Genomic DNA, 17165 nt, shown 5'->3' on the forward strand with positions numbered 1-17165 from the left:
AAAATCCTGTAGTGTGAGCCAGCCTTTAACGAGTGTTAATGAGCTATACCAACTGGCAGGGGCGGAGTTTCTGCAGGCAGTTGAACAGAGATCTTCTCGGTGCAGGAAACATGCAGAGAAGGTAAACATTGTTTATCTGCATAATACTAGCCACACTGTAATGATACGAATCTGGTTGGAAATGAGCAAAGTCCTTTAAATAAGGAAAGTGACTGGAGAATTTGGGGATTTAGCAAATCAGCTCGACAGTTTTCTGCCCAGATTTCTGCCTTCACACTGCTGCCAGCTGCATGATGCTGCTTTCGGGATCCATCCATTCTCGTGAACGCGATATCTCAGGAACACCTTGAGGGAATTTGGCACATTTGGCACAAACATCCACTTGGACTCAAGGATGAACTGGTTACAATTTAGTGGTCAAAGGTCAAGGTCACTGTGACCTCACAAAAGACCCTTTTTGGTCATAACTCAGCTAATTATGGCAAAATTTCACCCAAATGTCTAATAGGATGAAATAATGACATTTTAAGTTCAAAGCTCAACTTCACTGTGACATATACAGTATATTTTAGTCATCTGGACAGACATGTTAACTGTAACTTGACTTGTTGATGGAGGCATACAACTACAAGGCGGTTATTTATATATTTCTTTATATACAATGGATTTTGTATAGGTGTTTGTAGGTTACAAACATCTACAGTAAGTTACCATGGAAACTCACAATAACACTAAGGACCACAATGCGTTAATTATGCATTAGTAATTACCTATAATCTCAAGCTCATGAGGACTTTTGACATTCAGAGAGAACATGAAGCAACCGATGCAGAACATCTCTTTGCAAAGGAAGATGCTTTGTCAGAGCGTGCAGGCAGCGCTGAGCGAGGTGCCACAAGCAGCCACCAGGCAGCGCTGAGCGAGGTGCCACAAGCAGCCACCAGGCAGCGCTGAGCGAGGTGCCACAAGCAGCCACCAGGCAGCGCTGAGCGAGGTGCCACAAGCAGCCACCAGGCAGCGCTGAGCGAGGTGCCACAAGCAGCCACCAGGGAGCGCTGAGCGAGGTGCCACAAGCAGCCACCAGGCAGCGCTGAGCGAGGTGCCACAAGCAGCCACCAGGCAGCGCTGAGCGAGGTGCCACAAGCAGCCACCAGGCAGCGCTGAGCGAGGTGCCACAAGCAGCCACCAGGCAGCGCTGAGCGAGGTGCCACAAGCAGCCACCAGGCAGTGCTGAGCGAGGTGCCACAAGCAGCCACCAGGCAGCGCTGAGCGAGGTGCCACAAGCAGCCACCAGGCAGCGCTGAGCGAGGTGCCACAAGCAGCCACCAGGGAGCGCTGAGCGAGGTGCCACAAGCAGCCACCAGGCAGCGCTGAGCGAGGTGCCACAAGCAGCCGCATTCTCCAACTCAGAGGGACCAAACTCAAACAAAGCAAACTATGTGAAGGCCAAAACGGGCGAGTTGCAGTCAAATGTTTGCTGGAACATCTCACCTTATGTTACCTCTACAGTGAAAGCATGGAACAGTAAGTTCATCAGGTTATCCAGAATCCAGCGAGTGGTCACAGTAAAGGATGCAGATTACATGACGGATGGGTCTCCAGTACTGTGGAGGCGGGGGGATGGGGGGGGGATGGGGGGCAGGGGGGGGGTGTATTTTGGGGTGACGTGAGGTGAGTGTGTGGGTGCATGAAAAGGTGACATATGTGATACCACTGAAAAGCTGATTAACTTGTACCTGCTGAAATTTACCTGACTTTTTAAAGCATGATTAGCAGGTCAGAAGATTTTAGAACAATATCTATTTTAGCCGTGGGCGGCGGTCTTGGTGTTTCAGGGTTAAGAGACATGATGATCCAGACCTACTGTCTGATTTAGCTCCACGAACAGCTGAAGGTACTGATTGGGTTTTTGATCAAACTGACACCTGCATTGATCAACCATATAATGTTGCCTAAAATCTAACTTCAAAGCTGCACTAGGCAAGAGTAACGTTTTAAGGAAATTAACCTAAACCTCCTCACACCTAAATGTCTTCTTGTGGGTGGGTGGAGGACTTCATTACCCATAAAGCCAGTGTGGTTCACCTTGTATATAAATGCTGTGGCAACGTCTTCGAGAGCCTGAGATGTCAACCTCTATGCAGATGACACTATTCTTTATTGCTTTTCACATTCTACACAAGCTGCCATTTTTCATCTTCAACATGCCTTTGGTACTTTGCAAAATCACTGTTAGAGGTTACATTGGTTTTACATGTATTTTATAGAGCAATAAGTTCAGCTTCAGCTCTGCACTTTAACTGTATTGAATGAGTTGTTGTGAAGTTGCTGAAGTGAACTTTGGAATGAACTTGGCACTATGACTGGTGGACAAAAGGTTTGTTACTATTTAGATATGTTCTAAATGGTCAACAAGTTGTGGTAGAAGAAGCACTCCAAACTCTGCATGGCCGTGCCATGTGCTCATTCAGTCAGTCAGCCAATCTCTGAGGAGAGAACAGACGAGGAGAGAGGAGGCAGGGCTTGGATGAATGTGTGGTGTTCTATGTGACTTTAAGACAAAGCTTTTCTTTTCATTAGTCTACGTGATTCATACATTTGAAATGTTTAGGAAGTATATACGGGTGTGGGTGCGTTCAGATGACACCTTTTGCACATGTTTACAAAGCAAAGCGCACTGCAAACTAAGATGCGTTTGAGGTTTAACTTGGCTAGCATTTAGCTAGCATTAGCCTAGCTTGCAGACACTGTTCAGTGTTTACAAGTTCTTAAAAACTACCATATTGCTGAAATCATAAACACACAGCTAGCCCCCAGTGCCTTGAGTTTTTTTTAACATTCATGTCGTGATGATCATTGAAATGGAAGCACAAGCTCATCTTCCATGTTTGTTTTGCCGTTACTCATGCTTATTGTTTATTGGACGATGCACGGCATCCAATTCCAGATAGCATACGACCAAAACAAAACACAATCATATACCAAATATATTTTACAGTGTACAGTTTTCACTTAAGTGTGTCAGAAATTAACAATCCTCAATCTATCTAATATCGCTTTGACCTTGATTTTCTTCCAGTCTCTACAATTGGATGATAGCACATTTATTATGAGATTCAAAATTCATATCCAATTCCGGACACTTACTTTCCACTGTGTCGTGTATTCATATACTCAATATTAATAAACCTTTACTCTACCTTTACAATGTTACAGATACTTTTAAGAAGTGCAGGCTATGTACTCAAAGCTCTTATTTTTCCATAAATCTACCAGCCAATACCGACTCTCTCCGCTGTCGCTCAATGTGGGATGTTGTCCGTGACTAAGTTCATAAGTTAGTGTTTGATATTCTTAAATGTGTAGGCTATAGATACTTATGAAATTTGAGACCTAGGCAGGGTGGGTGTTACACATTGGTGGTGGATGAGTTGAGTTCCCTCCCATCCCTCACCTGATATGTGAAGCATTTTGAGTGTCTAGAAAGGCACTATATAAATCCAATCAATTCTTATTATTACTATTGTTATTGTTATTAATAAATGTGTAAGAACTTATGTAAATTATCTTTCAGTTGGGAACTCTGTATAACAATGTTGGTAAACACTGGAAATTACGCAAGTGTCCGAAATTCGATACAATTCCGTTTCAAACACAGAGAGCTTGTAAAAATGTCAGATGCATCACTTTGGCAGAGGAGAGCGCTGATCCTCTCAACATGCTGAAAACGATGAGAAGGAGCGAACTCAAACATGCTAATGTGCAGAAGGTGTCTGAACGCACGCTGTGTCTGTAGTGAAGGAGCGGTACTGTCGGCTCTTTCCTCAGGTCGGGTCTGTTCAACTCACAATGCTGCAGCATGGCAAGGGGGGCGGGGTTACTCAGGGGGGCGGGGTTACTGGCAGCGTTAGAGTGATGGAGAGGTGTGTGGGGGCGGGGTTACTGGCAGCGTTAGAGTGATGGACAGGTGTGTGTGGGGGCGGGGTTACTGGCAGCGTTAGAGTGATGGACAGGTGTGTGTGAAGGTGGAGTGTTAATCCAGTCACTTCTCTCTGGCTGCTCACTGAGCACAGTAGTGGTTCAGTATGGAAACACACGATGGATGGAAGTCCTTCAGGTTCTACACAATGCAGACACTTACCTGTCTTGTCTGCGACCTGCGGGGGAAAAACACCTCATGCCAGCACGCTTCCTAGCAAAACTGCAGTCTGACATACAGTTTAAAGCTGCTCTCCTCAATCTGACATACAGGTAAACGAGGGCTGCACAATTAATCTAATCGATATCCAAATCGCAGGAGTAGTTGCCGTTTGATAAAGGTAAAATGTGTCACAACATACCATTAAATGAAGCATTGTGGTGCTACAGAGATACCCTGGAGGAGCGTTTCTAGGGAGTGGCACTGGCCACCCCTGAAATCTAATTGGCCACCCCTGAAATCTAATTGGCCACCCCTGAAATCTAATTGGCCACCCCAGGTGCCACCCCAAACTCCTGAGGCTAGAGGCTGTGGCAGGCCCAATGTTAAAGCTACAGTAAAGATACTGGCATCATATTAAACTAGAAGACGTAAGGCGTCCATTACTACCAAGCATGTCATTCTAGCTTGTTGGCAAGGGGGGTAAATATCGCCCCAGATTTAGGCTAAATTTTGGCGAGGGAAAAACCTTTCTACATCCTTCCTAAATGCCGCACTCAGTGCCACCCGTGCTTGAGTCTGTGCCCCACCTGGGCCACCCCAGTCAAAATGGCCTGGACACGCCACTGATACCCTGGCCTACAAATCATATTCTCCAGAGGCAAGGGAACATGCTTGTTGGGTACAGACCTCAATAAAAATCCCATTATCATTTATATATTTCAGTGAAAATGCGAAAAAATTTGCATTCCCACTAAAATCTTGATTCATATCCAATCACAATACCTGTCAATATAATAGCAATACGTTTTCTGTTTTTGCTTATGGTGCAGCCCTAGTTTAACCTCAATATGAAATGCATTTTAAAGCTGATCTCCTCAATCTTTAGGGCCTTTATTTTGATCCTGAACTGAGGAGCTGTGCATTTTCCTGCTGGCACAGCAGTGTTTCCTCTGTGTGTTTAGTGATTAAGGAGCGCTGCTTTAATAGCAGTAGCTATGAATGAGTGGACATTCCTTCAAATACTCACACAACAACAAAACAACAACAACAAACAAACAAAAAAAGTCCCAGGCATTAACTTATGAGACAAAAAAACACAAGCAGAATGTCAAAATTAGACAGCGCACAAGAATAAGAACAGAGGAGACAACATGGTTAGCACGGTACACTACATGACATGTTCAACACAAAATACAACAAACAGAATGAGCACCGCGTTGCTATGTTAAAGAAGATGGATTTAAAGAAATTCACACAAAACACTGTGCAAAAATATTTAAATACCATATTTCCTCTAATAGTCAATTAAAAGCCTGGTCACTGATACTGGCCGGCCCCAAACACAGGCTGGGTAAAAAACAAAGGAAAAAAACAACAGTGAATACAGTAAACTCCTGAGCCCTCATTTATCAAGCCAACGGAAAGCTGTGTACGCCTGTACGGTCTACCATACCCCCTCCTGCAACACTCGTCATTTATCTATCTGCACATGAGCGCAGGACACGACGAAATAGAGAGGCAAAGTGACCGCCTACTTCCTGCTTCAGCACTGTACCAGAGATTTTCATCCGCCATTTATTTTCCCATAGACATTTCGTAAAATGCTTATAAAAATTGTTTTACTTGTTCAAACCAAACGGTACAGATATATTTAGGAACATGAGAGACCACATAACATTTCACTCAGACCAAAACGTAAAAGAATTGCGGATTTAGTTTAGGATGTAGTTTTTTAAAGTTTTGGTCCGAGTGGAATGTTCTATGGTCTCTCCCGATCTGTCTCTAATATAAGCCTGCTTCTAAAAAAAACAGTAGTTGAAGTTGAGGTAAATAAAGGCCAGGGGCCAATATTAGAGGAAATACGGTATTACCACCAAAACACAGAAATTAAAATGACACATTAACTGAAGTAAAGGAAGTCTTAAGGAGCGCTTGTTTCATACCTCTGGATGCCCTGGAAGGTGGAGCTGGCCATGTCCACGATGCCGCCAGTGGGCCGGGCCACCACCCCCACCAGACCCTTCCCGATGCCCTTAAAGAAGCCGGCCGCTCCTTCCTTCTTCGCCCCTGCAGCCACACAGCAACTCAATCAGTCAAGTCATCACCATCACAAACACCCTGCACTCAATCAGTCAACTCATCACCATCACAAACACCCTGCACTCACCCAGTCAACTCATCACCATCACAAACACCCTGCACTCACTCAGTCAACTCATCACCATCACAAACACCCTGCACTCAATCAGTCAACTCATCACCATCACAAACACCCTGCACTCAATCAGTCAACTCATCACGTTCACAAACACACTGCACTCACTCAGTCAACTCATCACCTTCACAAACACCCTGCACTCACTCAGTCAACTCTATAGAGTAAACTATAGAGTCTACTAGAAATATTGCACGCTTCACCTGGTCATTTCTAGGTGGTGTGCTCATATCTAGCACGCTTCACGCTCACCCATCAGCAGGTCAGTTGAGCAGACCCTCCAGCTCAGTGTGTCGTGAGGAAACTTACCCTCCACCGGTTTGGTGATGATGCCTGTGACTCCGCCCACCATGCCCTGCGGGGAGACGAGAGGCGGTGAGTTTGAGACCAATCAGCAAACACAGCCAATTATCTCTGTGTGTGAACCAATGCATCAGACTTAATGGTTAAAGCCTCTGGCAATCCACTCTCAAATATCTCTCTTTTTTTTATAGGATATCACAGCTGATCACATTAATTACTCACCCAAATGAGTCTAAAAAACTTTCACAGCTATTATAAAACCAGGTGCAAACACCATGGACACAACAACCCCTCAGTGTTTATGTCCATGCTGCATGCCCATATCTAATTATGATTGGTTGGAGATTGCTGACATCAGCAATCTCCTGAGATAAATCTGTCCATTTTACCTCTACTTTTTCAAACTGCCAAAAACCAATGCAAGGTCAATGGGGTCACGCTGCTGTATGTACAAGCTGACTGAAGCTCACTAAAACTTTATCCACAGTGCACACAAAGTACATTTCACTGAGCTTCAGTCAGCTGTTTTGGACGCGGGAGGTCGGCGGATCGAATCCCGCTCCGCCCCTGTGCAAGCCCTTAACACAGGGGCTCACTAAAATGATAAGGGCTCATATATAACACATATGAGCAATTATTTTTCATGGGGGGCCACATGAGAAACCCAGATTGTTGCCGGGGGCCGAACAAATATTGTCATGCCGTAACCCATGGATGGATAACTTTGATGATAGAGAGGGCCACAAAAAATGTCATCGCTACCAGATTTTGCTGAGGGCTGAACAGCGCCAGCACGAAAAATTTTGTGCATTTGAAGGCATGTTTAGAGGAATAACTCATTTTAAATTAACAATTGTGATGTCATTATTCAGTCTTAACCACCAATATTTCATCCTTTTCTCACTCACTCCTATGTCACCACCTGCTCTGAGGGCTTGAAATTAACTTCTTTGACCACCTGCCAATATGGCTGCTAGATTTTAAAGTTACCAGCCAACTATAATTTCCACTAGCCGAAATGTTTTTCTTGAAATAAACCAGAATATGAGTGGGTTAATTTAAGCATAAGTATCAGTAAGTGGCCCGGGATTCTCAAAGCCTGTGTTGAGGGTCACACGAACAAAAATGCACTCTTGAAACTAAAGAAATCCCAAACCAATGAGTTCATTATTTACATTTCTACTTCAATGTAGCCTTTTAGTCATAAAGATTATTGAAAGATATTCCATATTCCAGACTGAAATGCTATAACAGAAGTGGAGTATTGGCCAGAATGACATGAACATTTGGACACTTATTCAGCGGGTATCTTGCATGTTGCACACAGGTGGCACTCGAGGGCCGTATTTTGCCCATGTGTGCCTTAACATGTCAACACAACGCAGGTTACATAAACACAATGGGTCTGTCTGTAACTCAAGTGAGCTCCTATCACCTAGCTACCTAACTAGATACTTGATTAATTAGGTAACTAATTTTAATATAGGTGGATGAAAAATAACTAGTTTCAGACGTCCTCATGCTTGAAGGTAGCATTGCACGCGACAGGTCGCACTGGTGCTGTTTCCATTGAATATACAAGATTTTTTCTGACCAAGATTGATCAATTGAATCCCAAAGCATTTGGCAATACATTTGTATAAAACTGCATGGCTGGGGGCTGTTTTCTCTAACGTTATACTACTTTTATAATCCAGAAAGGTCGAGGCTTCACAGGCTACCGTGAACACTTTTAATTTGAAGGCGAAAAAGGGAAATGGTACATATGAACTGATAGAATTGACAGACCAGTGTCAATTCAATCTACGAATACACCATTTCCCCTTTCCACCTTCAAATTAAAAGCGTAAAACCCAGCTAACGAAAATGTTACAAACGCTACAAATGGGAAGTCATGACAGCTTATCATTTAATAAAGCACAGTTAAAACGAACTCCACTTACACTTGAAGGTTTGCAATGGTGCTATCATCCTGGCTGTGTAGTCCTGCTTTGGGGTGGGCGGAGCGAGTTCTCTAACGTTAGTTATATTAGCAACCTAACTAGCGGCTGCTGTCCAGAACACCGTCAGGTAAGATGCTTCCTACTATTGTTCAAGTGACTTTCCTGACACTGTACAAACATCTGACTGCACTAAATTTAAGTAAAGGCTGTTATTGACTATCCTAGAATAAAAACGAAAAGAAAGTGAAATATGTTTGTTATTTAGCCAACATTGTTTCACGCAAGGTATCATGGGATACCCTAACCCACCAAAGTGTGCATGGTATGGTTCCTCGAAAATGATCCATAACCAGGTACCTAGAAAGGTTGCAAATTCAGTGAACTTATGTATCAAACTGGTTTCAGACAGCCTAATTACAACTTCTTACCTAGAAATGCCACCTATATTGCTCGTTCACTTGAGAATCAGACAGGCCCAAAGTAACAAAACAGAGTGAACCTTGGTTTTGGACTTTCAGGTGTGAAAACACACCCTGAGCAGCAGCATACCTTCAGAAAGCCTTTTCCTCCTTTAGCCAGACTCTCTCCAAAGTCTTTGGGCGGCCGGTTCATCTCCTCCCGCCGTTTCTGCTGGTACTCCTTGTCCATGGTGATGGCTGCCAGGCCCTTCCCCACCGAGCCCGTGATCCTGGACACCATTCCTGCAGCACCACCTGGTGGACAGATGCTTCAGTTAAAACAGACAACACTGGCAACACTTGCTTATACAGTAGCATACAGCAACACTTACAGACACAGGGAGTTAAGTTCCTAACCCGGTTACACAAGGAAACTTTTTTGACGTTTTGAGGTGACGTTAGCCAATCCTGGTGCTTGTATGGCGTGTTCTGCCCCCAAATGGAGTGGGATTCAGCGTGTTCTGCCCCTACGCGAGTGGGATCCGCAGAGAACTGGGCAAATGGCCGCTTCCCTGCGTACTACCGTTTCCAAGCCGAGGCAAGAGTGCTGCCTGCCGGCTTGGAGCATCGACTAATCAGAGAATATGAACGTGTATATTGCTGTAAAACATGTATATTGCTGTAAAACATGTATATTGCTGTAAACACGTGTATATTGCTGTAACGCTCTGCAACTTCACAATAAAACAGTAGCCTATTCTGAGTGTTATGGAACGCATCTGCAGCCTACCAGCATACCAGCTGGCAATAACAATGCCAAAGCAACAACAACACACTTAGAGAAAACCTGTTGTAAACCAGAATCTATGGGACTGTCTAGTGGAGAAAAGAAAAATTAAAAATCTGGTAGTTTTGTTGTGGATGTGATTTGGCCATACTGGCGATAATTGTAATAATTTTGGTCTTAACTCATTGAGTGCCAGCCACTTTTGGAGAACGGACGCTCCCAGTGCCAGAGTTTCAGAGCGTTTTCAGTGATTTCTCGAGGCCCACAGAATATTGTGTGATATTACTATGTAAACACCGAACACGCACAAAGAACGATGAGACTCTATTGTATCAGCAGCAAAAAAAATTTATTGATATCATTTTCCGTTCTTTAGTTATCAGCCGGAGAAGATAGGTCAAAAACAGCAAAAAATGGCGTTTCCATCTAGGAGCTGAGATATTGAGCCTTTTGTGAAATATAGCATTTCAAGCAAATCACTGACTCTGAAGCTAATGTTTTCTGACCTGAAACATCTGAACAGTAATTTCCTTCAATATAACAGCACCCACACCCCCCTCTACTGCAAACTCCTCCTCTGTGGGTGTGTCTCTGGTGGCTCTGCTCGCTCTGAGTGCTGCTTGTGTCAGGCGAGTCTCTGCTGCCTGGATGGCGGCCGCTCGTCGGGGCAGTCTGGATCGGACTCGCTCGTTTCTGGGGTTTCGGTTGTGAGCTGGGATGAAGCTGCGTCCGATTCTGGGCTTTCTGCTGCCCTGCGTGCCCCACCCCCCTCCTCCTCCTCCGTGGGAGTGTCTCTGGGGCTCTGCTGCGTTTGCTCTCGCTCTGCGTTTGCTCTGTCTGCACTGAAAAGTGCGCTGCATCCCCCCGCTTTTTCACAGCGTGTCGCCGGCTCCCAGCTGAGAATAATGTAACTTTTCAGAAAGACACTGGTGTCGGCAACTAAATCATATGGAGGGGCTATTGCAGCGGAGACGGAGGGGCTCAATTGTGGCAGCAGATTGACTGCTGTTCACAGGCACAGCTAACGTTATGCTTCATGCATATCGATGCGATTTCCGTTTCCCATGACTTCTTCTCTCTTTTTTCCTCGCCTTTCTCTAATCTGGAGAGCACTGTCGCCACCTAATGGGTCGGTAAAATAGGTTATACACATTCAACATGCCCCAAAATTTTACAGGAGATGGGTCTGGCTTTGATCCACGTCCCACCGTCAAAAAACGCAATTGACGACTTTAGTCGTCATTGGCACTGAACGTTACTTTTTCAATTGACGACTTTAGTCGTCATTGGCACTCAATGATTATGCATCCTAACTTAATATTTTATTTCATGGTCAGATGTGGCCTTTCTTACCTCATAGTGCAAGGCGAGCTGTTTATGTGCTTTGCCTAAATTTTGTCCCATAATGCGTGATGCCCGCGCGCTGCCTATGATTTTATTGACACTGAACATTGTTTCACAAGTGAAAATAGTCGGCTATAACATTTGTTCGGGGAGGGTCAAGCATATATTTCCACGGCAATATTGTGGGATCTGTGTGTGAAAGTAATAGATTACATTCGGGCAGAAGGTCTGTATGTACTTTAGATTAGATTAGATTTATTTCCAACATGGTGAAAAACAAAAGACAGATAAAGAATAAAATAAATATAGGCAAGAAAATGGCGAGCAAGAATAGTCAATTAGAGTTCACAGCATATACAGCAAATTCTCAAGCAATTTACTTTTGCATATCAGGCCCGAAAAGGAGCAGGAAGAAGTACAATACTTGTCAAGTCCTACGCCTTGTTTTTACATCTATAGGTTTAATATGAATGTAGTATTATAGTACTCATCCATAGTACTCATTCAGCAATATGTTTTTAATCTAGGCAGATGAAGTGTCAGTTGCTCTTGATTCCTACAGCAAGCCGGTCAGACTGAGACTGAGTCTGTACTTTACAGACAGGAACAGACTGGAAACATACTTTAGTGATGTTTCTGGCTGCTCTTCAGACCAGGAGGGAGAAACAGACTGGAAACATACTTTAGTGATGTTTCTGGCTGCTCTTCAGACCAGGAGGAAGAAACAGACTGGAAACATACTTTAGTGATGTTTCTGGCTGCTCTTCAGACCAGGAGGGAGAAACAGACTGGAAACATACTTTAGTGATGTTTCTGGCTGCTCTTCAGACCAGGAGGAAGAAACAGACTGGAAACATACTTTAGTGATGTGTCCCCGGCGGCTCGTCAGACCAGGAGGGAGAAACAGACTGGAAACACCAACAGGTATAAATGTCCTTACCCACAGTGTGACCCAGCAGACTCCGCACTCCAATGACGAAACCTTCAGCAAACTCCTCTGGGCCCTGAACAGCTCCCTGAGAGACACACACACACACGCACGCACGCACGCACGCACGCGCGCGCACACACACACACACACACACACACACACACACACACACACACACACACACACACACACACACACACACACACACACACACAGCACTGTGGTTATAGTTGGAGTTTGATGGGCTGATCACATCGTTGCTTTTCGTGGACGATGTGATCCTGATGACATCATCAGTCTGGGACCTTCAGCACTTCACTGGATCAGGTCACAGCAGCTGGGATGAGGATCAGCACCTCTAAATCTGAGGCCTTGGTTCTCAGCAGGAAACCGGTGGATTGTCACCTCCAGGTAGAGAATAAGTCTTTTACTCCAAAGCCGTTTTCCCACATGCGCTTTGTACCGCAAAATGACCGGAACGTGGTCTAATGCCTGCATGTGAGAAAGGCGCCGTGCCGGTATAAGCGCGACCCCGTCATCGCGGACATTTCACCAGTTTCGATCCAGTCAGAAGAGCGGTATGTGCGATAGCGGACTCAAGTGTAGAACGGGTCCAGTCATTTCCCGCGACACTCTCATGGGCGAGGTGTACACACGTTGCTTAATGTTCCAGCGGGCATAATCTAATCATTCGTGCACATTAAAGCAAACTGGCGAAATGATCTTGTGATAATAATGTGTGGGCGTGCTGATTTTCCCCTCTCTCCTCTCTGCTGCCTGCTCGCTCTCTGGCCACAGTCCTCCTCCTCCTTCAGTCACAGGCACAGCCCGACAGGGACACAGACGAAGCAAATGCACGAAGCGAAATGTGGAAGTATTTTGCTTACGTTGCCGACAGCGAAGGCAAGCCCGGACACATCAAACAAAGCCAGTCTGTAAAAAGTGCTTCAACGCGACGCAGGTGAATGGATAAACAAGTAAACTTATTTCACCATTCAGAGTTTTGCCGACACGTCACTCCCCACCCGCTCTGCAGTGCCGCCCCGCCCCCCAACATACAGGCAATTTAGCTGCTAGATTCTCATATGCGAGAGGAGAGGTGTGAAGGGAAATGTCCGATATTGACTTACAGGTAATTTTCCGGTACGCATGTGGGAAAACGGCTCAAGTGAAGGAGTTCAAGTATCTCAGGGTCTTGTTCTCGAGTGAGGGGACGATGGAGCAGGAGATGGGTCAGAGAATCGGAGCAGCAGGAGTGGTATTGTGCTCGTTTTACTGCACCGTTGTGACGAAAAGAGAGCTCAGGCAGAAGGCAAAGCTCTCGATCTACCGATCGATCTTCGTTCCTGCCCTCACCTCTGGTCATGAAGGATGGATCATGACCCAAAGAACAAGATCACGGATACAAGCGGCTGAAATTAGTTTTCTCAGGAGGGTGCCATCTCGCTTAGGGAGAAGGTGAGAAGCTCAGTCATTCATGAGCGACTTGGAGTAGAGGTGCTGCTCCTTCGTGTAGAAAAGAGCCAGGTGAGGTGGTTCGGGCGTCTGGTAAGGATGCCACCTGGTCGCCTCACTAGGGAGGTGTTACAGGCACATCAAGCTGGGCAGAGACCACATGGCAGACGGAGGGCTAGGTATCTAGGTCTCCACGCTGCCCTGGGAACGCCTCGGGGATCCCCCAGTCAGAGCTGGCTAATGTGGCCAAGTTTGGGGTCCCCTGCTGGAACGGCTACCCGATCCCGGATAGGACTTGAGTGTGTGTTTATGAGTGTGAGTGTATGAGTGTGTATGAGTGTGAGTGTGTGTGTGTATGAGTATGAGTGTGTGTGTCACCTGGAAAGGCTCGTAGAAGAAAGCCTCCACTCCCTCTGACAGACCTCGGATCAGTCCAAACGGGTTTCCCAGCACGTCCAGACCCAGGACCAGCACATACATCTGCTTCAGGAACTGCAGGGGTCAAAGGTCACGTCAGTACAGCTGGTCACATGACGTCACGTCGCGTCATGTGAGATCTTAGCTAGTGATTTCATTGCATATAGGATAATGAAATTAAGTCAAGAGCGCCATCATCTGGAGTATTATCATAAGAGATAATATCCCTAAGATTAAAAGAGTTGACAGTGTTAGCAGCTTTAAAAAAGTATTCCCGGATAAGTAGGTGAGATTATTTCGATATTAAGTTTACAAAAAGTACACAAAATATCATTGCCTGTAAGCTTGAGACAATTAAGACAATTAGCAGCGTGTATCATGTAACATTTTGAAATGTACTTACCTGTTCGCTGTAATGTCGGATCACCGCCCACATCAGCTTGTCTCTGCGGTAGAACTGGTACTTCACCTCAAAGAAGGCCAGTCTGCAGGGAGGACAGAGGAGAGAGAGGACAGAGGAGACAGAGGAGAGAGAGGACAGAGGACAGGACAGAGAGGACAGAGGAGAGAGAGGACAGAGAGGAAGGAGGTAGGAGAGATAGGAGCAGGCGAGGTACAAGAGGAAGGGAAGAGAAAAGACATTCCACAGTACCGAGTGATGAAACTGCTTGGTTCAATATAAATATAGACACTTTTCACAGAATTGTGTTGCTAGGGAACAGTTTGAAATGTTTATGTTGTCAAGTTAAAATCATGTATAGCAACCGTTTTATAAATGCAAAAAGCCCCGTGAGGCTGATTTTACAACGTCTGAGATGCGTTTATGGCGAGCAAAATGCCAAACTCGAGGATTCAAAACAGGAGTTTACAAACCAATGGGTGACATCACTGTGACATCACGGTGGCTACGTCCATATTTGTATACAGTCTGTAGACCTACTTGAAGATGAGGTCATATTTTTATACGGTGAAGATGAGGTCATATTTTTATACGGTCTGTGAACTCACTTGAAGATGAGGTCATAGTTTTATATGGTCTGTGGACTCACTTGAAGATGAGGTCATAGTTTTATATGGTCTGTGGACTCACTTGAAGATGAGGTCATAGTTTTATACGGTCTGTGGACTCACTTGAAAATGAGGTCATAGTTTTATACGGTCTGTAGACTCACTTGAAGATGAGGTCATAGTTTTATATGGTCTGTAGACTCACTTGAAGATGAGGTCATAGTTTTATATGGTCTGTAGACTCACTTGAAGATGAGGTCATAGTTTTATATGGTCTGTGGACTCACTTGAAGATGAGGTCATAGTTTTATATGGTCTGTGGACTCACTTGAAGATGAGGTCATAGTTTTATATGGTCTGTAGACTCACTTGAAGATGAGGTCATAGTTTTATATGGTCTGTGGACTCACTTGAAGATGAGGTTATAGTTTTATATGGTCTGTAGACTCACTTGAAGATGAGGTCATATTTTTATACAGTCTGTAGACTCACTTGAAGATGAGGTCATAGTTTTATATGGTATGTGGACTCACTTGAAGATGAGGTCATAGTTTTATACGGGCTGTGGACTCACTTGAAGATGAGGTCATAGTTTTATACAGTCTGTAGACTCACTTGAAGATGAGGTCATAGTTTTATATGGTGGACTCACTTGAAGATGAGGTCATAGTTGTATACGGTGAAGATGAGGTCATAGTTTTATACGGTCTGTGGACTCACTTGAAGATGAGGTCATAGTTTTATATGGTCTGTGGACTCACTTGAAGATGAGGTCATAGTTTTATACGGGCTGTGGACTCACTTGAAGATGAGGTCATAGTTTTATATGGTCTGTAGACTCACTTGAAGATGAGGTCATAGTTTTATATGGTCTGTAGACTCACTTGAAGATGAGGTCATAGTTTTATATGGTCTGTGGACTCACTTGAAGATGAGGTCATAGTTTTATATGGTCTGTAGACTCACTTGAAGATGAGGTCATATTTTATACAGTCTGTAGACTCACTTGAAGATGAGGTCATAGTTTTATATGGTCTGTGGACTCACTTGAAGATGAGGTCATAGTTTTATACGGGCTGTGGACTCACTTGAAGATGAGGTCATAGTTTTATACAGTCTGTAGACTCACTTGAAGATGAGGTCATAGTTTTATATGGTCTGTGGACTCACTTGAAGATGAGGTCATAGTTGTATACGGTGAAGATGAGGTCATAGTTTTATACGGTCTGTGGACTCACTTGAAGATGAGGTCATAGTTTTATACGGTCTGTAGACTCACTTGAAGATGAGGTCATAGTTTTATACGGTCTGTGGACTCACTTGAAGATGAGGTCATAGTTTTATACGGTCTGTGGACTCACTTGAAGATGAGGTCATAGTTTTATATGGTCTGTAGACTCACTTGAAGATGAGGTCATAGTTTTATATGGTCTGTAGACTCACTTGAAGATGAGGTCATAGTTTTATATGATCTGTAGACTCACTTGAAGATGAGGTCATAGTTTTATACGGTCTGTGGACTCACTTGAAGATGAGGTCATAGTTTTATATGGTCTGTGGACTCACTTGAAGATGAGGTCATAGTTGTATACGGTGAAGATGAGGTCATAGTTTTATACGGTCTGTAGACTCACTTGAAGATGAGGTCATAGTTTTATACGGTCTGTAGACTCACTTGAAGATGAGGTCATAGTTTTATATGGTCTGTAGACTCACTTGAAGATGAGGTCATAGTTTTATATGATCTGTAGACTCACTTGAAGATGAGGTCATAGTTTTATATGGTCTGTGGACTCACTTGAAGATGAGGTCATAGTTTTATACGGTCTGTGGACTCACTTGAAGATGAGGTCATAGTTTTATATGGTCTGTGGACTCACTTGAAGATGAGGTCATAGTTTTATACGGGCTGTGGACTCACTTGAAGATGAGGTCATAGTTTTATACGGTCTGTAGACTCACTTGCAGATGAGGTCATAGTTTTATACGGTCTGTGGACTCACTTGAAGATGAGGTCATAGTTTTATACGGTCTGTAGACTCACTTGAAGATGAGGTCATAGTTTTATACGGTCTGTAGACTCACTTGAAGATGAGGTCATAGTTTTATATGGTCTGTAGACTCACTTGAAGATGAGGTCATAGTTTTATATGATCTGTAGACTCACTTGAAGATGAGGTCATAGTTTTATATGGTCTGTGGACTCACTTGAAGATGAGGTCA

The 17165-nt window shown here is 44.3% G+C and overlaps 1 pseudogene across 1 annotated transcript in view; it reads right to left on the reverse strand.

Annotated features, from left to right (window-relative positions):
- Positions 1-17165, reverse strand: part of LOC310791595 (intermembrane lipid transfer protein VPS13C-like) — a 141799-nt pseudogene that overhangs the window by 32548 nt on the left and 92086 nt on the right. The window contains exons 50-55 of the transcript in view: positions 14338-14419; positions 13896-14009; positions 12072-12147; positions 9152-9315; positions 6666-6711; positions 6085-6208 (exon numbers count right to left, since the gene is read on the reverse strand). The product of the transcript in view is annotated as an intermembrane lipid transfer protein VPS13C-like (transcript). The remainder of the gene's footprint in view (positions 1-6084; positions 6209-6665; positions 6712-9151; positions 9316-12071; positions 12148-13895; positions 14010-14337; positions 14420-17165) is intronic.

Source organism: Poromitra crassiceps (assembly GCF_964638095.1).
Source record: "Poromitra crassiceps genome assembly, chromosome: 16".
NCBI classification, from domain to species: Eukaryota; Metazoa; Chordata; class Actinopteri; order Beryciformes; family Melamphaidae; genus Poromitra; species Poromitra crassiceps.